Source organism: Phyllobates terribilis, unplaced genomic scaffold, assembly GCF_046119375.1.
Source record: "Phyllobates terribilis strain yellow unplaced genomic scaffold, ASM4611937v1 Scaffold_1__5_contigs__length_1240528914, whole genome shotgun sequence".
Classification (NCBI taxonomy): Eukaryota; Metazoa; Chordata; class Amphibia; order Anura; family Dendrobatidae; genus Phyllobates; species Phyllobates terribilis.
Genome location: NW_027362761.1, coordinates 413373130 through 413396323, shown reverse-complemented (window position 1 = coordinate 413396323; position 23194 = coordinate 413373130). Strand labels below are relative to the sequence as shown.

General features: G+C 40.9%; 1 protein-coding gene across 8 annotated transcripts in view; it reads right to left on the bottom strand.

The window, feature by feature from the left end:
* Positions 1–22963, bottom strand: part of SEMA6A (semaphorin 6A) — a 294872-nt gene extending 271909 nt beyond the window's left edge. For 7 of the 8 annotated variants that reach the window (XM_073676968.1, XM_073676972.1, XM_073676976.1 and 4 more), the window contains exon 1: positions 22509–22963. The gene's annotated coding sequence lies outside the window, so the exon portion shown is untranslated. Of the gene's footprint in view, positions 1–19890; positions 19995–22508 lie in introns of those variants that run through there. The other variant, XM_073676953.1, reaches the window with a different exon arrangement.
* Positions 22964–23194: the final 231 nt, after the last annotated feature.

Sequence of the window (23194 nt, the reverse complement as noted above, 5' to 3'; positions counted from 1 at the left end):
GAGACACCACGACTGCTAAATATATATCACAGAGACTGCTGCATATATATTATATAGGTGATACTGCAGCTATACACAGTTGCAGTATCACTTATATATTGTGTGTATATATAGCAGTCGAAGTATCACCAATATAATGTATATACTGTTGTATATACATTATATAGGTGACACTGTGACTGCTGTTTATACGCTGTATATACTGCAGTCTCACTATCACCTATATAATATATAAGTGATACTGTGTTTGCTGTGTATAATTGCAGCATCACCTTTGTGACATATATACAGCAGTATCACGTATATAATGTATACACAGCAGTCACATTATCACCTATATATTGTATACTGACTGCTGTATATACATTATGTATGTGATAGTGCTACTGCTGTGAATACATTATATACGAGATATTGCAATTATTCACAGGAATCACAGTATCAGCTATGTAACATATATACAGTATCAACTACGTAATATATAGCAATCACAGTATCACCAATATAATGTATATAGACTGCTGTACATACAATATACAGGTGATACTGTGATTATATACAGCCATTGTAATATCACATACATAATATATATTAAGCAGTATCATCTATATATTGAATATACAACAACTGTATATACACATTTAAAAAGTTTCCATGTTGGCACTCACTCACCAGATCCCTGAGATGGAGGAGGATGAAGAGCTCCTGGTGTGCATTAGTGGATCCCTGGGATTGGTCAGGACTCAGGTGAGTAGAGTTTAATGCAAGGCCCGCCACAGCGCTGCAGACAGGGCCCTCCTCTGCCGCTCAGGACACAGCGCTGCAGACAAGGCCCTCCGCCGCCGCTCAGGACACAGCGCTGCAGACAGGGCCCTCCTCTGCCGCTCAGGACACAGCGCTGCAGACAAGGCCCTCCGCCGCCGCTCAGGACACAGCGCTGCAGACAGGGCCCTCCTCTGCCGCTCAGGACACAGCGCTGCAGACAAGGCCCTCCTCTGCCGCTCAGGACACAGCGCTGCAGACAGGGCCCTCCGCCACCCGGGACACAGCGCTGCAGACAGGGCCCTCCGCCACCCGGGACACAGCGCTGCAGACAGGGCCCTCCGCCACCCGGGACACAGCGCTGCAGACAGGGCCCTCCGCCACCCGGGACACAGCGCTGCAGACAGGGCCCTCTGCCGCCGCTCAGGACACAGCGCTGCAGACAGGGCCCTCCGCCACCCGGGACACAGCGCTGCAGACAGGGCCCTCCGCCACCCGGGACACAGCGCCGTAGACAGGGCCCTCCGCCGCCCGCCACAGCGCCACAGACAGGGCCCTCCGCCACCGCCGGGACACAGTGCCGCAGACAGGACCCTTCTTTGGATCTCCCGCGCTCTGTGTCATGAAGGCTGATGGCTGCGCATAGCGTGGTGCATGACGTAGCCGCGACTGTTATGCAGTGATGCCACCGGCGGGGCACAGCAGCACGCAAGAGCACAGTGCCGGCCGGCGGCTGCTAAGACTGCAGACCCCTCAACAGCTGATCGGGGACCAGCGCAGGAGATCCGGGGCTGAGGCGCGACACCACTTGCACCAACAATGATGGCGCACAAAACATTATAGTGAGGGCAATCTGGCCGTGGGCCCCCCTAGGGCATCGGGCCGCGGGCGGTAGCCCAGATTGCCCTCATTATAATCCGCCTATGACTCTATGTGACTGTAGACTTGTGAATCCTCCTAGCGCACGCACTGCATGCTATGAGGAGTTGCCAGTGTCAACGCCGGGAACAGCGGTCCTGATACTGCAGGTATAGAATATGCATACTTCCAGCCAAAACCCGACTAGACTGTCTCTGGCCTTGCGCTATATACTTGCATTGAAAGTGCTGGAAACAGTCAGGAGTGTGCATATCTCATTCTTGCAGTCACGTGATCGGCGTTCCCAGCACTGACACCAGCAAATCCTCGCAGTGCGTGGACAGGGAGGATTCACAAGCAGGTTGGACTGGCCCAGAAGAGAACTAGAGAATCCTCCGGTGGGCCCTTGCTTCTAATTCAGGAGTGCAAACTTTGCAGCTGCTATGGGGCTCTTGAGCGGGGGAGAAAGGTGGGTCCTCAGAATCAAATCCTCAGGTGGGCCCAATGTTCTTCAGTCTGACACTGTTCACAAGTCTGCAGTCATATAGAGTGACTGCAGACTTGTCATTTTAGACCAGACAACCCCTTTAAAAGCAGTGGGTTTGATCTACATTTCACTAATATGTGTGTGACCTTTACTCGTTATTATAATAATTAATAAGAAATGTTTTTGGAATTTTAAACATGATTTTAGCTTATACTAAATAATGATATTGAGATCACAAGCTCTGTGTACCGTCATTTCATTAATGCTGGTATTAAATTAAAATTGTGTTTCATTCTCCACATTTATTGGCAAAAAGTAATAATTATATACAAATATATTTTTTTTTACAGAAGATGAAATATAAATAGAGATCACTATGATTACATCCAATGAGATGAGTTAAGAACTAGGATGCCATGGTATTCTGGTTCACTACACACAGTTATGCTGACACAATTAATGTGCGTGCCTAAGCATTCTAAATTAATCTAAATCTTAAAAAAAGCTACATTGCTGACTAAAAGCCACATGCATCAGCACAAGTAATAAAGGTGCCAGCACAACATCAAAAGCAGGGCAATGACTTTGTCAAAGGGTAGTCACTCGGTGCTATTCAGGGAATATTTTCCTCCTACTATCTGGGTAGGCAGAAGAGGCAGTTGCCTGAGGCAAAACTAGACGTGAAAGTACAAACCATGGACTAAATAAAACATTGATTCATTCTCTGGGATATCAGGAGATGAACGTTGTCATCTGTGTGAACTTTGCACCAGACTATAATCTACATGGAGAATTGACTGCTTGTTCATGACTTAAGTATCTGAATAGCAAACACAAAATACTCCGCAAAGCTGTGCTTAATTTAAAGGTTGTGTAAGGTTATGTGCTCAAGTCTAATGTCTACTTTTTGTGGCAGAATTCATGGATGGTTTTTGGATTTGCTGCGGATTCTCCATGCCGTGGATCCACACGAGGATTAGACTCTTTCAATGCTCTTAATTTGTGTTGGGTTAAAGAGGTGGTCCACTACATAGTATACTGCCGCCATCAATTGTGCTGACCGATTACTAGGCAACACGTGACCCCGGCTGCAGCCTCGGCTGACATCGACTGATGTCACGTCAAGTTCTGGATTCATGGAGATGTGACCCAGTCGCACGCACCCCCCCGATTGATGGTTTGTGGGCCAGGTTTCAGCACACGTCACAGCCTGGCATCCCTTGCACGCTTGTGACCGATGAAAGCAGAGGGAAAGCTCACGGTGGATGCTGGGCTGTGACGTGTGCTGAAACCCGGCCCACAAGCCATCAATTAGGGGGGTGTGTGCGACTGGGTCACGCCTCCATGAATCCAGAACTTGATGTGACATCAGCGGTTGTCAGAGGAGCCTGCAGCCAGGTCCCGTGATACCTAGTGAGTAGTGATGATCGAGTAGGTTTTATTTACCCTTTCAGTGAGCATGTTCGGGTGCTCGCCGAGTATTTTGGCGTGCTCGGCATTTCTTTTAATGTCGCCGTGCCTACAAGTGTCACGGATGTTAGAGAGGTAAGACACATGCAGAGATTTCCTGTATGATCGTGTGATCATATACTAAGCTTTGAAAACAATGAGAATTTGTTTCTTTTGAGAAAAAGCAGAACGCTCGCCTATGGGATATGTGTCAATTATTGCAGCTCAGTAGGGCAGAGGTGCAGTACCAGATGCAGTCTATTCTTGAAGGGTTATATATTATTATTATTATGCTTTGCTATGTAGCACCACCATATTTCATAGCACCTTACAGACATCAGCATCACTGTCCCCATTGGGGCTCACAATCTAAGTTCCCTATCAGTATATCTTTGGAGTGTGGGAGGAAACCGGAGAACCCGGAGGAAACACACACAAGCACGAGGAGAACATGTAAACTCCTTTCTGATGTTGTCCTTGGTGGGATTTGAACCTAAGACCCCAGGGCTGCAAGGCTGCAGTGCTAACCACTGAGCCACCGTGCCGCCCAAAGAGGTTGTTCTCTTTTAGAAAATCTTCATGCACGGCTGCAGTTTGTTATAAAAAACAAAAAAACATGCTTTATTCACTGATCACAGGTCTAGCATTCAGTCTCTGGTGCTGCTCTCTGTCTGGTATTGGCTGCGCCACCGATGTCACGTTGACAGTGCGGCGGTCAGTGAGGTGAGCAGCTCCGCCCATGCAGACAGAACGTAGAGCTCACGGATTGGCTGCTGCGCAGTCGGCGTCGTGTCAGAGTCACGGCCAATATTAGACACAGAGTAGCACCAGAGAATCAGTGATGGATCCAGAGACGGTGAGTAACGCACTGCTTGTATTTTAATTACAAACCGTAGCCAAGGACGAAGATTTTATGAAAGAAGACAATCCCTTTAAGAGTGGCACTGTTTCGAGGGAAAAAATACGTAACCTTTTTTGTATTCTCAAACAAATCATTTGACTGCATTAAAATTGCCAAGGATGTCACAGACCATCACTTTTTGACTTTACCGTCATTACCCTTTATCTTAATATATTCTTTAAACCTCTATGATCAAGGAACAAATTAAGCCATTACAGGAACGTATAGTGAAACATAAGGGAAAAGGTCATCGGTGCTCTTACTGAACGATATCACTTTCCATCTGCTACAGAAATGAGGACAGGCATCATTCATTTGCCAATCCGTGAGTCTGTGCCAGATACAAAGCACCCAAGGCTGAAAAGAATATTAGTGGGTTAACACTTATTCCATGCAGGACCCTCACCCAATAGAAGTCATTCAGTTTCAATATCTTTATGATCCACTGAAAAATATAGTTTTGGAAATCTGATTGTATCTTCTTGGGTAGAGGTGTGTTGGGAATGGTTATTTGCTACAAAAAAATCTTGAAATATTAAAATGTTTTTCTTGTATATGTGACTCTGCGGGTAACATCTTAAGTCTAGTTTTTATCAAAATTTACACACTTGGTGATTGTCAGAAAAGTAAGAATTTAGGTTAGGACCGGGAATTTGTTACATGAGAACATGGCCAATGACCAGAAATAACTCATCTTACTGGGTCAATGAGCACAAGCTTTGACTATTGAAATCTCCGGCATTCATAAATCGCTGCTGCTCCCAGAGAAATGAGGGACAGGATCTCCAAACATTTCATCATAAAGATTGGCCAAGAAAATTGGTTATATATTTACACCACTGCATATTTCCGGAAGAAAAAACCTATATCAGAGAGTGACGGTCCCTGAAATTTCAGCAAATATAGATGTTTCTAAAGTTTTACGTAGACGGGCCGAGAATCTGTGGAGTATTTGTAAAAATGCTTGTTCCTGGTTATCGGCCCATGTAAACATATCAGTAATCACACCCCCCACCCAAAAAAACAAGCAAAAAGCTCATTCATCAGAAGATTCGATCATTTATGCCAGTATAAAAAAATATAAAATTCAGTAGGGCATCACCCTATGTAACCATCGGGATGTGCTGATAATCATTCTGGTCCCATCAGTATTCATCAACACTTGTTAATTGGCCAAGATCGGTCCACGTGCACTTTGAATTAAATGGTTACTGCCGAAAAAGTAAGTTTGTCCCATCTATTTGATAGGGGATAACTTGTAGAATGTCTGACCTTTAGGAATCCATTGATCGGACCACCAGAGATCAGCAAGATATTCATTATCCTATGAATAGTGGATAAATTGCCTTTTGGGAAATAATCCTTTAAAAGGGGTTAAAAATTATTTTTGCAATTGGGTTTCATAAATATTTTACCCTGTTTTGCTTTTATTGGCTCTTTGTTTTCCTGTACATTCAACTTTGATGTGGTCTGTGATCACAATGCTGAGAGGAGCTCAGCAAAACATACATAAAAAAATTACAAAGTCTATGTCAGACCATCATAGCGGGCTGACTGACAGATTCTCAGTTAACCCATTCTGCAGCCAGCTATAGAGACCGTGCAATACAGAGTCTATGGAAGGCAAGTTATGTTAATTTTTTAATGAAATCCAATTGCACAAATGATTTTTAGCTCCAATTACATGCAATTCAGAAAAACGTCCCAAAAAGGTGGAAACCCCCTTTAAACCAGCCCTCATGAGCATGGGCATATTGAGGTTTCATATAACCTCTAAGTATGCCTTCAATTTCATAGAGAAGTTCTTTTTTTTTCGGCTATCATACGAATGTACCGGAAAATAAAATTGTGATGCTGTATCATACAGACACCACACAGTAGTACGTCAAGTACCCATTGACCCATACTAGGTCATCACCATGTATGTGCATGTTGGCTTACTTATTGAAACTGGAGTCTCTAAAGGCCAAATGTCTCAGCTTAGAATTTAACTGTCCATGAAGTTGTAATAGGAATGCCCTGACCTCCCGGCACTTATGAAAAATCTGGCTGATATCTGACAAAATCATGGAAAACTTGAACATGGCATTGGTAGAATTAGAAAAGCTCATGCGTTCTGAGATATAACAGGCAGACCCGGTATTGTCAACTGTAAAAGATTTTTTAATATTTGCTATATTGCTACAGTACAGACCAAAAGTTTGGACACACCTTCTCATTTAAAGATTTTTCTGTATTTTCTTGACTATGAAAATTGTACATTCACACTGAAGGCATCAAAACTATGAATTAACACATGTGGAATTATATACTTAACAAAGCAAAAGGTGGCTACTTTGAAGAACCTAGACTATAAGACATCTTTTCAGTTGTTTCACACTTTTTTGGTAAGTATATAATTCCACATGTGTTAATTCATAGTTTTGATGCCTTCAGTGTGAATGTACAATTTTCATAGTCATGAAAATACAGAAAAATCTTTAAATGGGGTGTGTCCAAACTTTTGGTCTGTACTGTAAATATATGGATACAGCAGCAGCTAACACAATGGCTGCGACGTGCTACACTAATTACATAGCGCGGGTATGCTATTTGTATAGCACACTGCTTATTCCAAGAGAAAGAGAACCATCGCACTACACAAATAGCTTAAAATGCCATGGTGTCTATTCTATTCTATTAACTTAGCACGGCGTCCATCATGTTGCCGGCTGCTACATCTGTAGTTCAGAGATTCTAATGAAAAAAATGCATAAAGAACTGCCTTCATTTTATTTTTTTTTCCCATAAATCAATAGTACATATGAAAATAACAAAAAATTGCAATGTATGTTATCAGAGGAATCTGCTTCTTTTTCCTCCTGGACTGATAATTCATTCTCAAAATTCTCAATTCACAGGTAAAATCTAATTTTCAGTGAAGACAGACTTTCTAATTTCTAAAGTAGGAGATGACAGTTGGTGCTCATAAGTTTCTATGGAGAACTGTAACTGTGTCTGCCTCTGCTTCTCCTCCCCTTTCCATAGAATTTTAAAAACAGCAACAGTCACCTTCTAACTCAGTGATAATAAAAATCTATCTTCACTGAATGCAGATTTTAACCATGAATTTAGAGTGAAAGTTCTATCCGGGAGGAAAAAGAAGCAGATGTCTTTAACAAGATATATTACAAAGTTGCTTATAATTATGTGCACTAATGATTTATGGAATAGAAATAAAAACGACCCTTAATGCGTAATTGGGCTAAAGAATAATCCTGTTAATTACCGTATTTTGCAGATTATAAGACGCACCGGATTATAAGACACCCCAAATTTTGGGGTGCAAAATAGGAAAAAATGTTTTTGTTTTTGGTTTAAATAAAATGGTGCGCCTTATAATTTGTTTTACCTGGGAGGTGGCGGTGGTGGAGCGGTGGTCACAGAAGCCAGAGTCACTGCTTCAAGAGGTTGGCGGCAACTGCGGCAGGAGTCAGGCGATGCTGCAGGCCCCGTTCTCTCAAAATGGTCACTAATTGAGGATGACCAGGGCGGTGGTGGTGGCGGGAGTGGGGCGATGCTGCGGGCCCCGTCCTCAGAAGACGTCGGCGTTGAGCGGAGGTTCCCTCTCCCACATATAGCACTGTGGTGGGCTTAGGGAAAATGGCCACCGGAGCATGCGCAGATTGAGATCTCGAGAGACATGATCTTGACTCCCGAGATCTCAATCTGTGCATTCTCTGGCGGTCATTTTCTCGAAGCCCACCACAGGGCTATGTACAGGAGAGGTAATATCCACTCACTGCCAAATTATTTTGAAAGGACAGGGCCCACAGCATCGCCCCCCTCTTGCCGCCACCACCGCCCAAGTCATCCTGAATCAGCGACCCTTCTGAGAGGAAGGAGCCCGCAGCATCGCCTGAATCCTGCAACAGCCACCATCAACCTCCTGTATCTCTGACCCCACTCCACCATCGCCGCCCCCCAGGTAAAATAGCGTACCTTTGCATTATAAGACGCACCCCCCTTTTCCTCCCGAATTTGGGGGGAGGGAAGTGCATCTTATAATCTGAAAAATAAGGTAGATAATAAGCCACTCCATGTCACCTGAAGCAAAACTTCTCCAGTAAGAAGTTGACCTTGTCTCTCAGGCTAACCTAAATGTGCATGGTAGATCACTAATGATCATAAGATCACTTATGAATTAGTGTTTGGTTCTGCAAGTCTAGTCTATAAAACTTGTTATCCTAATACTCTGCTATATTCTGAAAAATGGAAATGTAGCTATGTAAGAAAACTGACTAAAATCATCTGTCACTTAGCTCAGAAGTTAACATCGTCTAATTAGAAAGTACAAATAATTCTCAAGTTTGTGGTTAGAGCCTACAACATTTGTAAGCTTTAAAACGTGTTATTCACACATTGGAATTAAATTCAGATGCTAGCACATGATATGTGCTTTTTTCCTTGTTCAAAAAGGCATCTGTGAAGCTTAATGTTGAATTCTGCTAACAAATTTCATGCCAGGAGCTGTTGTGGAGCAGGCAGTATGCAGAGTAAGGTGTTGCTCGCGAGATATGATGTGGCTAAGACAGTGCGCCAACAATTTCATACTCCAACTCCCTTAAAACAAGGGAGTGCTTTGTTAGACCTGCTCTGCAACAACCAGATCATCACAGCTCTATTGTCTTAAGGTTCGGTAAGCTTTCTGCACTGTAATAACCATTGTCAGCAGGTTTGAAAATGTATTTCTTTCTCGGAGAAACATTTTCTGTCTGTGCGTCTTTGAAGAAAGAAGATGCTACCACATTATTCTAGAAAGGAAAGCCACATGCATAATTACCTCGCTGAATAAAGGAGATTAGCAATTATTATAAACAGTTTTGTTCCAATGGAACTAAGTAAAGAAATATTAAATTACATTAAATGAGCTACGCAAATAACCTGACAAATTAGGGACTAGTTAAAAAATGAAAGGCACAAATATAACTTGTATCAATCAACCCCGCCATTGGTCTGTCTGGCATAGTTGAAAGCGGAGTATAGATTACATTGATTTTTCTACTAAATAACCCTTAGTGTCAGCGTAAATTAAAAGTGGAAATATGTCATTAAGTAATGGTTGCCATATGAGCTGTGCATCTATACTTCCTTCTATAGCGATTAGAAATAAATAGCAATCCCCTGAATATAAAACGTACCCATAGGTGGCGTAGAATAAATCTGGATTTATTAAACATGTTAATTAATGTTGGAGACGATGGTCAAATTAACATGAACATCTTCCGAAAAGTGACCTCAGTAAATTCACTACTTCACTCTACTTCTTCCCACGATAAGAGCTATTCAAGTTCAAGTTTTTGAGGGCAAGGTGTACTTGTTCAACCATGGATAAATTTGAAGAACAAGCAAATGATTTTAAGGAATACATTTTGGATAAATAATACAGCCATAGGGCAATTAAAAAAGCTACTATAGAGCTGGAGCCACACCACATTATTAAATCCTCCAAAAAAAAAAAAGACAAAGTCTACTTTTAAAGGAAATCTGTCACCCCCCCGGGCGATATCAGACCTCTACTATGGCTAATACAGGTGATAGAAAAGTAAATCTATACTTACCTGTATGGCCCATAGCAGAGGTCTGATTGCAGAGAAATCTGGTTTCATAAAGTCTGTTTTCCAGAGGCTTGGCAACCGGGGGACACCAAGCAAACCCCTCCTATTTGCTTACTATTCACCTAAATCACCACCTCTGTGCTAATTTACCATATTCCCTCCTCACCTGCATGTGACAGGCCCTGCGCTGCCTCCTGTTCCACGCATGCGCAAAGCACCGCTCCCATGGAGCGCACTTTGTTTCCCTCCGGCCCCGTTTGGCTGCGTACTGCGCTACAGCCTTGTATTGCGCAAGCGACGGTGAGTCACTGAGACTTCCCAAACGGGGCCGGATAAGACGTGGACCTTGTCTCTCAGGCTAACCTAAATGTGCATGGTAGATCACTTATGATCAGAAGATCACTTATGAATCAGTGTTTGGTTCCGCAAGTGTAGTCAATAAAACCTGTTCTCCTAATACTCTGCTATATTTTGAAAAATGGAAATATAGCCATGTAAGAAAACTGACTAAAAGCACGGCATATCTAGGGAATGCAGAGGCACAGGAGCAAATGAATAACAGCACCAGACTAAAGAAAACAGCGGCAATTACCCCAGCTAAAAAAATACATTTATGGGATGTGACAGGTCCTTTCATTTTTTTTTATTTGCAGTACAGCTGAAATAAATGATTGGGACCTGTGAGGATACATCCTTAGTGGGTACAGTGAACCTTCTCCAAAAGATCACCTCTGTGAGAAGACGACCCATATATCTGGAACAAATGTGATGGATTTTCCGTTCCATCATATATTATGTATCTTTGGCATCTTATTTGACCTCCCTTATAAGAGACCAGTTTTAATGACATTTTGGGTGGTCATCTTAATGAGGTTTTGTTGTGTTGGCACAGGTATAGGGAAAATAGCCCCTCGGTTGTGTCATTTCTCTTAGGTATGAATTTATTGATGGAAACCAGAATATTTTCTTTGATTGCAAAGACAGAGTGGAAAGTAGTGGAAGAATATGAAATAGCTCAAGAATACCACGTTATTGGCTGATTCTTACAGTGTTTGCAATATATGCCATAAATATTAATCATATGTTGCCAGGTTATATCCTGGGATGTCACCTCTTAAGAGGATGATGGATTTCGCTATCCACTTTTTTTGTTTCCGCCCCACAAAAACATATTATATCAGCTATTTGCTTTTGGTTGCAGTTGTCCTATGTGCACAACTAGCTCTATATCACAACTTAGATCACTCAATGGGTAGAGCCTGAAAAAATAAAGGGTTACATTGTACGCCACACAACTACATACATATTTAATGTATAACTGTAAAGGAGGATACTGAGGAAAAGGGGTCACACATGAAGCTGTGCTGCCAAGATGACGATTTGGTCAGCTTTGCTATTTTTGTAACATGACCAAGGCAGATCCATTTTCCAAGGTTAGTTCATTCATACATTGCACAGTGAGCAGAATAAGTCAGCACATGTTCTCCTTTCATAGTAGCTGAGGTTTGGGCGCTAATTGCAGGCTATGGTAAAGTCAGACGGCGAGATGAAACACTGCTGTGGTGCTTAAAAGCGCGAGACTACTCCCCAAAGAATTTTGGCGTCTGGGATTCTAGAGCAGCTAGTCACAATAAAAGCCACATTATCCCGTTTTATTGCTTTTAAAATATTGCACTTTCTTTTGAAGCCTCCAGATTTGCAATGGTAGAAGCAGAAGAATTATGTGTGTAGGCATAATATAGTAAAAGCCAATATGTATCTACAATGTCCAATGTTTCAAATAATACATACATTGCCATATGATAATATCGTAATACTATAACAGTAATGTTAGACACTTAAACCACTTTAAGGAAGAAACCCCCAACCATAAAGAGTTCTAACTGCTCGTTGGACTTAAATGGGTTTTCTGATGTCATACAAGTCAGTTCTGTGGGGACCCAACTGTAGAGAACGCCATTGATCTAGAGATTAATGGTTAACAGGACACTATCAATCGATGGAGAGGTGGCCGCACATGATAGTTCATGCTATATTGAAGTATTTGTGACATATGGAAACATTTATACACTTTGACATTTCTAAGAAACCTGCCATAAAAGATTTTTTGCCACAAAACACCTTTAGTGTCACCAAGTGGATGGGAACAGGGGTAATGGGAATTTTTAATAAAATCTACCTTGACGAATCTCAATTCCTCCCGAATGTGCTTTGCCTTCCATATAGATAACATTGTCAATGTAGTCTAATATGAATGGAGTTTAACACCTATATGAATGAGAAGTAGGTTGTAGGGATCATAAGGATTGTCGGCACAGTTTGCACCACCTCAACCTGAAGTATATACCATAATCTGCCAATCACTATTTTTTTCTAATTTTATATAACCCACTTAAAAGTTTAAGGAGCAATTAATTTTAAAGATAAGAGTCAGACTGGCGTCAGATGTCCGACATTCACAGTCCACATATGAAGTACGATGTCCAAACCAGCCACGTGTCTCCTAACCTGACCTCTACAGCCTTCAATTGAATTAAACACATAAGGTGGGCTACGCTGCTGGAGTAAATCGTTTCTTCAACAATGATGATAAAAGTTTTTTTTTCAAAACGCGTTTCCGCTGTGTACCGGCGTTTTGAATAAACCTTTTTATCATCATTGTTGATGGATCGATTTACTACAGCAGTGAAGCCCACCTTACATGTTTCATCTAATTGGATACAATATTTCTGGGTGGATATATCCACCAGCCACAGGGCAGCAGCAGCTGTTTTTCTTCATGCCTACATAGGAGTTGTGCCTGTCACAACTCCACCAGATGAGCGTAACCAGCACTCTCCTACTCTCCCTCCAAAGGGTATCACCCCATCGTGTGCTCTGTTCCCCACATCTAGATTTATTCCTCAACAGCCTTCCAATCATATATAAGGCTGTTGAAATTGGGCCAGGAGACAGGCAGCTGGTCCTAACATCATGGTCCATACTCGGAACGTGAATGTCGGACGAATTAAACCAGTTTTAAAGAGAGCAAACCTAAAACTCCAAAAATATATCTTATTAATATTCATGTCTTTTATTCCACAAAAGCAACCATTGCAGTCTGCCATGGCTGACTGAAGTATTCTTCAATAAGATTACTGAAGGAAGTCCAGAAAAAAATCTCTTCTTCCATTCACACTACTTTCTCATATCTCCAAGAACATTTACATACATATTTGAGAATCTCTCACTGGCTCATTTCATAAGCTGTGTACTTACATAGTGATAAAAATGAATAGTTTATTTTACATTCACATTTCCAAGAATTTCCATATTTGGCCTGTCCTTTACTACTGAGGCACAATACCATAAAATAACAAGTTTCTTCCATGCACGCTTCTAGTGAAGCCAGAATATGTCATTTCACAGTCAATCACTTGTTTTCCGCATATAGAGTTCAAACTACTAATTCAATATTTATCGACAAGCTCACCGGTGAGTGCTGGAATAATATTCAGATGCAACAAACAAAAGCATATGATTTAGCAAGTGAAAGATTGCAATTAAAATCCACCTTTACAAGTAAAAGGCCATGTTATTTTCCTGAATGGCACTCTAAAAGTAAAGTAGAATACAATGCAATTAGAAAGAAAAAATCTAAAGAGTGAAAATAAGATTTGAACCACTTGTAAATGATCGCTTAGGTGAAAAATACAACATAAGTAATTCAGCATGCCGTATGGATAGTGTTTCCTGTTTTGTCCTTAGAACAGAATACTCCATAACAACTCACCTCAACCTATCACTCCAATCACCATTTTGCTTAATTAACTGGTAAGAAATACCCTTGAACACCTTGTCAAGAACTGGAAACTTTGTGCAAATGCACTCAGATTAAATATACAGAACATTCCTTAAAGGGGTTGTCCTCTGCTGGAAAACTTCTTCTTAAATGCCAAAGTGTCCATAATAAAATAGAAAAAAAATCATATATATTTACTTACCGAATCGGCCCTGCTGAGGCAAGCATATGTTTTTTTTCTTTATTTTGGACACGTTAGCATTTACGAAGTAGTCCATTATTTCACAATTCTGATTAGGTAATCTGGAATCTCTCATGCAGAGTAGCAGAACATGTAAAACCAATTCAAGCCGGATTTGAAAACAACATTTTCATGACATATTGTACATTAGAAATATATTTTTTAGAATATACTCATTTTTCATCGCTGAGGTTGCCTGAGCATAGTAATAGGTGACGTATAGATCTCAGTGTCACAAATTGTACCACAGAAGGGACACCAGTATTATTTAAGGAATTGCATACTTTATTTTTATTTAAAAAAAAGTGTTGGGGGCATGTTTTCCTGGCATCTACCAATGTCTAAGTATTACAGGTTCTCCTATAGTACTTGTAAGCGCCGTCTTCCACACAGTCGGCCTGCTGATGGAGTAGCATGAGGTCAATCTTGCCTATAAACCACCTCAAATTCGAAAACAGCTTTCTTGTCTACACTGTTTTTCAATTGGCGGAGACTAACGGACAGGTCTGGTCACTGGCTTCTTCACTAACCTTCATTTTTTGGACAGGAGAGCGGTGAGGAAGGCTACACCAACAAGTGCAGGAGATCCGGTAATTCTTGTATATTAATAAATGCCACAAAAACTTGTCCCCAACACATTTTTTATTTCTTGAATAAAGTGAAAAAACCCTTGAATGGCACAAATTTACAGATTTTTGCCTTGGGGATCTAAGGCTTTAAGTACACTGTATTCACACATCCATGTGTGACCCAAACTCAACAGCCTCATAGACATATACGTGGGTGTCAAGTTTGGGTCATGAGATCCATGGAGTACTGACCGTGACACATGGATGTGTAAATCAACCTTTCACGACAGGATGAACCTTTCCCTGTAAGATGTCTACCTTTTAAAAAAAAATATGTTCTTAGAAATGTCCTTCTAATATTCTCCCATCTTTTGAGCCCTTTCAACTCAGGAGCTCATGAGACCTGTACAAATTCTAAACTTGCTGTCATTCATCCAAATGCAGTAAATTTACATTTTTCATTACCTTCAATTTTTGGTAAGAATGTATTGCATTCAATGCAAAAAAAAAAAAAACTTTAAGAAATGGCTGAGAGGAGTTGACTCTTTCTTTGAAAAATCTCAGATTCTTGGTATTTACACTGTGACATCCATAACCTTGAGTGATCTAACATTAGGCCTGGCACTTCCATTAAGTCTAAAGAAGCATTGCACTAAGGACCAATAAAGATCTATTCAATACTCACTGTATACAAAGTGTTCCTCACCATAAGACTTGAAATAAGAGATACATGTTACCAGTCACAAATGTTTTTCAGGAGGAAGACAATTTACAAAGACATGGTACGAGGAAAATGAATTACTCTGAAACATATGTAAATAATAGAATAGTTAAATGTTGTTCATGGACGATTTAACTATTGGTATGGTTCACATGAAGACATAGGAGGTAGGATTACAGCCTCCATTTTATACTTCTATAACGGCTCTAAACCCTATCTCTTCAGTAATGGAGACTGTCTAAGCAGTTATTGAATGAATGAGCAATAGGTTTCTTTCCCTATGTAATTTCATCCTTCTGGCAGATAAGGCCAGTCGCTTAAAGGAACATCATAAAGAAAGAAAAAAAACAATGGGATCCATACCGATTACACCTGGAGTGACTGACGTTAGCCATTTAAGTAAAGGTCTCTGAAATGGGAGCAGGTGGCAAGCTGCATGCAGCAGGGGGTGAATTCATTAATATATATCTCTACACACATGGCAAGGCAGACCAAAATACAGGAAAACCATGTGTCACGAATACATCACCGCCATGAAGAAAAAAAGCAAAGGCAAATTATTTATTTCTCAGTGGATATTATGGTATGTGTCACACCAGTTAATGCCCGGATTTAAGAAGATAATAACTAGATTAACTAGCTTGTGTATGAGCGTCATTCACGTAAAATAATGGGTACGATCAGTCAAGGATTAAATTAACTATTTCTACCCTGTTGTTATCCAGCAGTCTACGGGAAGGACTAAATAAGAAGAAAAGCATCATGAGACTCTTTTTTGGCTCTGAAAGTAAACACGGAGCAGATGAATAGCAGAGCTTGCACTGTAATCTGTTTACCCAACAAAATTGGTCGAATTTCCTTGCTAGGCCTAAATTCTGTCATTAGCCTGGACATTTATCACCGGGAGTGATAAAACACATTCCCTGTTCTTGCTGATAGATTAAAGTCACCTCTACTCTCTGAACCGTGTTTCCTTTTTTATTTCACGAGAACAAAGAGGAAAAAAATATCCCAGAAAAACACATATCAGCTGGATGTTCACATAACAAGGTCCGCAGAGACACATCTAGGAGTTGCCTCTTTTAATCCAATACTGAATAATGTTGGATCCTGCTCTCTGTTCTTTTCAAGCTCTGCTACTGCCAAAATAACTGCAAGGCTTGCAAGTCCTGTTATACGGAGAGCCTTCCCCAAGGCACCCCAACACTATCTGAGGCACCGCCGCTATGGCAACTGCATAAGAAAGCAGCTTCCATGATTAATAGATGAAGATCAGGCATACGGTCTGGATAGCTGGCTAGGCCATCATCTGAAGAATTAACTAAAGAGCAAAGCATGTGAAGCAATGGCAGCTACCATCAGGGATGTCAGCAATCGATAAATCAGAAATACATACCAAAACCTGCGAGTTTATTGTGGAAGAACAGAAACCACAAAGTCAATTACTCCTTTGTTCTGGCAATTACCGAGGTATGACGACAAGGCCAGAGCTATTATAAATGGAGTTCTCCTGCTGCCCACTGATCCTACTTATGCCACTCCATACAAACCCATGGGCCGCTGTACTAAGAGAAGAGGCACGCAGTGCCGGATGCCAGGCCTCCATCGCTGGAGGGTCTTTTACGTCTTTATTTAAAATTAATGAAGACTGAAGCTTTTAATGCCTGAATGTATCTACTAGAACATAAATTACAGCATATAATAGAATGCCAATTTGCAAAAAATTAAACCAGAATGTGGTAGGAGAAATTTGACATTTACCATTATTTAAAGAAAATGATATTTGATACTTTTTCTGCTGCTCGAGCTAAATTTCATGTTGCTTGCTGCAGAAAGTGTCACAGAGAGCTATTATTTGAAGCCATTTTTTTTTAATCAAAGTTATTTAATAGTTAATATGTAATTTAATGTTTTGTAACCCATTGAACAGTGCAGTAACTACACAGTGCCTCTAGTGGCCAGCAGAGGGCCAACACTATCAGGTTACAACACCATAGCAATAATGCATAAAAACAGAGTACAAACTGGTTGAGTATTTAAAAAAAATATATTGGTGTATATGCTCCATATTATATGGGTATTATATGATCAAAATTACCTAATTAGTCATTTATGAGCTTTCACAAATGGTAAATCTCCTAATAGCCACAGTAGCAATGTGTAAAAACTAATCTTCCAGCCACATTTGAATGATCTGATCCAAGACTATCAGTCTGGTCTTGCACTTTTTGGCATTTTAGGAGTTATTTTTTCTATATGACCATCTTAAAAAAGAATCAATGTATCCCTTCTACATCAAAAGGCTAGCTCCCTATAATATGTGTCTACAGTCAAACTAGCCATTAATTAGCTAAGGGGCATGAATCCCCTTATGTTCTTTATCCTGGATGTAAAAAGATGTCTGCATTAAAATAGCCAGTCTGATATAAAGCAACACATGTCCTAGAGGTTTTATTACTTCTCATCTAAGGTAGCAACACGGAAGGCTAATGTCCATGTACAGGACACTATGGGCAGTAGTCTCCAATCCACAAGAACTGGGGATATCACTGGAGTACGACAGTGAATTGGTAGATTGTACTCAGCTAATAGAATGACTGCTTCATTGAATCACATTAACAAAAATATTTCATTTTCAATTTTCAATGAGAGACTTTGGAAGTCCTTTATATACTACAGACTGTACATGAACAAAACTATAAAAAGTAAAAAAAAGTAAGAGATGTATTCTGTAGCCCAACACTTAATGATCCAGAGGCTTCATTATGGTTGCTTTAATCTGGATCTTTTCTGCAGTGATCATTCCAAAGTAGGATTATATCGTGAATGGTCAAATTGACACGTGTAATAATGCATGAAGGGGTCAGCAATGTATGGCGGTCTATCCTCTTATTTTGGTATTTGCAATTTAAAAGGAATACAAGTAATCACAGTTATTCAAATAAGAGGTTCCTGATCCAAAAGAAGACCACTGGGTTTACCAATTAACTAACTCATTTAGCTGCCAACAGAAATCCAGCAAGAAAAATATTAACTGGACTCCATCAGCGATGAAAACCATATCAAACACTCACTGATTCATTAACTAGACAGGACAATGGATTCACATGTAATACCTAATGAAACAACTTAATTGGCAAATACAGTCATTTAACTAAAGGTGTAAAACGTTTGCACAAAAGGAATAGTGTTGAGAAATAGCGTGATGAAATGGAGTGAAGAGTAATCCATCATTGCAAAATCACCGTGTGGCCAACAGGGGAGCCACAGACAACTCACTGAATAAAACCTACATTTCATTCTATAGGCTTTGTTTGCCAGTACACAATGCTGAAACAAGTCAAATCAGCTTTAGGCATTGCTGCTAGGTACAAATATTGCCATTTTATCAATTATCTGTAATTGAAAGTGAAAAGATATAAAATTATAGGGGCTACCGTCCCATGCTGTGTCTTTTTTAAGAGCAGAACAGAGACAATAAAAGCAGGTTGGGTGTTGTATTTTATCATCTGCTTCCAACATGGCCTCTTTCCAGTAAAGTGTTACCATGAAATAAATTCTCTCTTTGATATAATGATGAATGACAGATAAACAAAGGGTAGGAAAACAGGGCTGCAGTCAACATTTGTCTGCACTGCCCCCATTTCTATGTCATTTTAGTATTTTAGTGCTGAAATTTAAGTTACTTTTACAATTTAAAACAACCAAACAAATCTGTTATCATTTATACAAATGCATTATTGGATATAACACAGGGTATCCACACTGACTGCTTTTGCAATATAGGCATCTACTAAACCTAAAGGACCCCCGTCCACTAAATGCATTTAGCAGAAAGTCTCCCACACATCAATTACCAGCTCAGGAAAGAGCCATGGTCTGCTTTTATCTTTAAGTAGCAATGTATTGCAAATCCATGTGTCCTAAAAAAATACATATACACAGATATACATTTCTCATCCTGAAGAGCTTGAAGTTTTATCACTCAACTGATCAAAACTAAACAATCTTAGTGGACTGGAGACTTGTGACTGGCAGGCGGTGGTCACAACTGGAAAACTTCCTTGGGTTGGGAGGGGGTGCAATGCTTAAACCCTGTGTAGACAGGTTTTCTCCTGTAAAGCACTCAATACCCCTGTGTGATCATTTATACAGACATCTACTCAATGAAACCTTTTTGCAGATAATCAGCATAACTCTCACGTCCACTGGATTTAGCCATGAAAACATTGCATTTGCTGATTAGAGAACAGGCAATGTTAGAGATAAGAGGTTTCCAAACAAACTGGTGAACTTTTAGGTCAAATTGAAGTTACTTTTCTTGCATTTATGGGTCTTCTACTATGTTGTTTGAGAACTCTAGGTATAATGTTACAATGAAATCAGGGTAATCATTACTGGAGTCAGATGTGTTGGCTCCAGTTAAATAACATTAAAGTCGTAATAAACAATAAATATAAAAAACTGATAAAGCACAACAGGCCAATATTTACATCCCAGCTTCACAATATAAACATTACCTACACTTCACAGTAGAATGAAAACTGCTTGGAACCTGGACAGACCACAACTTCCAGATAAACCCTAATCATGGCATCTACCTCTGAAGATTGGAGACACAGTTCTGTCTGGTTAAAGTTAATTATTAACTTTTATAGCATTGAGCTGGGACAGAATAGAAAGCTGCCCAGGAAGGGGTAACCAGGCAGTTATATTAGTATGCCCTTTCTATTTTAGTTGCCTGCCCTGTAATAAACATACAGTAAACACTTTATTCCTGCATTATACATGCTATTAATATTTTAGCATCAGTGCCTGGGCTTTCCCTTTATACCAACAACACAGCAAAATATGCTTTTAATCCAAGTTCAATAATAAAAAAGAGAGAGGACTGAAATGGCCACATGGGTATTAAGTGCAAAGCATTGATCCAGATGAGATTTAAACAGAGCCTTCTTTATTTTACATGCTTGATAGTTTGGAAATGGGAAAGACAAATCAAACCTTCCCAAAGCAATAAAGAAACGACTCCTGACAGAGCGGTTAAAAACAGAAGCACACTTAAGGGAAATAAGCACTTTTCTATTGTATTGCCATTAAGAGTTTCTCTGCTGTGGGCACAATTAACTTTCTAGGAGCAGTGAAACCACTGGGTGTCCAGATTACTAGGTACCGCAGACATGGAGCAGACACAGGGGTTTTGCACAATTAACCTTTTTTGTATCTTCAAGGCACCACGTGTGTTTTCTACTTTAGCAACTGACTAAAAGAAAAAATCCATGGTAATGCAATCAATAATGTCCCTATTCCTCTGTAGGCACTGGAGTAAAGTCATTTGTTCTGCACTGTCTAGATTCCTTCATTAAGCATCAATATTTGGATTGCCACCATTTCACTGCCCAGCAGTACCAATGAATAATAGCTTTCCTAGGTTACATTACACCAGAAATCGAAAGACATACTACACAGTCCTGTACACATATAGCATGGTATTATTGACAGTGGGTGCTTGCTTGGCACCAAGGCATGGTATGTGCTTGCAGCATTTTATGACATAGTGTTATCCATTCTTTCCCCAATGCCATCCTCTATTTGATAGTAATGATCTCATTTTGCCTTAGGGCCCCCATGGGAAGGAAGCAGCCCACCAGCTCCCTGACTTTCTGCTCCATTACCCCAAATGCACCAGGCAGAACCAGGCTCCAGAAGGCAGTCAGGAAAACAACACATGGGGGGATTTGCAGCCAGGTTCCCAGAGCTCCCACTATGTCTCCTCCAAATTCACAGCCAGAGCACTTAGAGAGCATTACTCTCAGCTGACTGCCCCTCATACACATGGGAAAGGCAAGCATCAGCTACCCTGCACTTGAACATCAAGCATGCTGGCACTGGAGGCATCTGACAGCCCCTCACTGGCTTTGCCATGGAGCTTATTCCTGGTATTTATATAGCATGAACATATTCTGCACCTATGTATAGGGAATAGACTGTTCACCCACAAAGCCTAAATTCTGCATTTCGAACACTGGCACACACTAGGGCCAGTATGATAAGACCTTAACTAACTATGGCATGTTTCAGGAGTGTGGGAAGAAACTGGATGACCCTGTGTAAAACCACAAGAACATGGGGGGACATACAAACTTCATACACACACATTCCCTGGTTAGATCCCAAGTGCACTGCAGATGACCTGGTTTTAGGATGCACACAACATGCATTATATTATGTAATAATCAGATTTTTCTAGGCTGACTGGATTATGTCTGCTTGGCACAAAGTTGCCCTTTAATTGCGATGGCTGATAATATGAGCTGCGCTAGAATGAGGCAGATGCCTAGGTGGGTGTGCCAGGGCTAAACACTCATTCAGCTTCCTATTCCCTTCAACTTCACAGCACACCGGGTTAGGGTAAAGCCTGGCACGCCTATGATTAGGGAATTTAGGATAAAAAGCAACGCCATCTCTAGGGACTGGAACGGGTATGGGGGAGGATTGTGCCCTGTGTGAGGCGCTGGTTACAGCAGACCCTATTAGGACCCCTTCATTTCTGCTAAGCTTGTAAGTGCTGGAGGGGGTCTGCGCTGCTGTAGAGAGCCCACCACCCCTTACCCCCAGACAGGGGGCACAATCAGCCGTTCAGCAGCAATTAGCTACCCCTGAGCCACTCACAAGTTTCTTTAACACTCGCATTTCCACGCTTGGTTCCAAGCCATTCACTCACAATGGAAGAGGAAGAAGATCTAGCCAGACCATCCCTGCCTTTGTATTTTGTGAGCAGCCAGTCTCCTGCCAACCAGGGGGGGAGATCGAGAGAGAAGAGATGCCTGTGCCCCCCACTGTGGTCCGTGCACTTATCACTACACCTGAAATCATGGGCATGGCCACTATTTTGGGGCGTACTAAAAAAAAATGAAAATGAATAAATAAAAATAATAAATCATAATAACTTATTGGTCCAAGAATATGGAGAGGTATAATAGGTTTCTTTGGCATCTTAGGCATGGAATATATGTAGATAATAGGGGAATGAACACATATCCCATATAAACAGGTGTATATTATAGTCCTTGTTATTTTCATTCATTCCTAGAAACACAATAGTCACAAAACAGCCATAGAGAAATAGCAGAAGAGCGTACCTTGGGAACATGCAGAAGCAGTGCAGAATCAGGGCTAGCTCATGTAGAGTCCCATTAGTAATCCACTGAGAGGGATCTCTCTAATCCACTGTGTTCTCCTGTGCAATCCTTAGTCATTACTACACATGTGACACAATGTTACTGCAAATGCTGCACTTTCTTCTTTATGCAGAAACTGCTATTCCTTCTAGTACAATCCAAATTCCACAATGACTCCACTGTGAGGTCTCCTTCAATGGCATGCAGGAGAACAAGTCATATCAGGGCTGTGATGAGTGGGGTACAGTGATCACCCAAACTCCTGCGATCTCTCCTGATCCCCAGCAGGCACACACACTGGCTGCGGCTGCTGCTTCTGCTGCTCATTGAACTGGATTTGGAGAAGAGTTGAGCTCAGCCTCTCTGCTCACAAGCCCAGCCTACTCCCTACTGCTGTCTCCCAACTCCTGTGCTGCTGGCACTGGCATCTTGTGCAGCAGGCAAAATCTGGAGTGGATCACTCAAAACCCATCCTGTCCATGTGTTCAAGTGCGAAACACACTAAACAGATTGCAAACACAGTACGAAAAGGGAAACATTCCCAGCCATCTAATGGATTATTAACAGTTATGTTAGAACAATAGATCATTTCTGGGATCTCTTAACTATTCACTTAGTGACTAATTTCTCTCCCAAATGTTGCAATA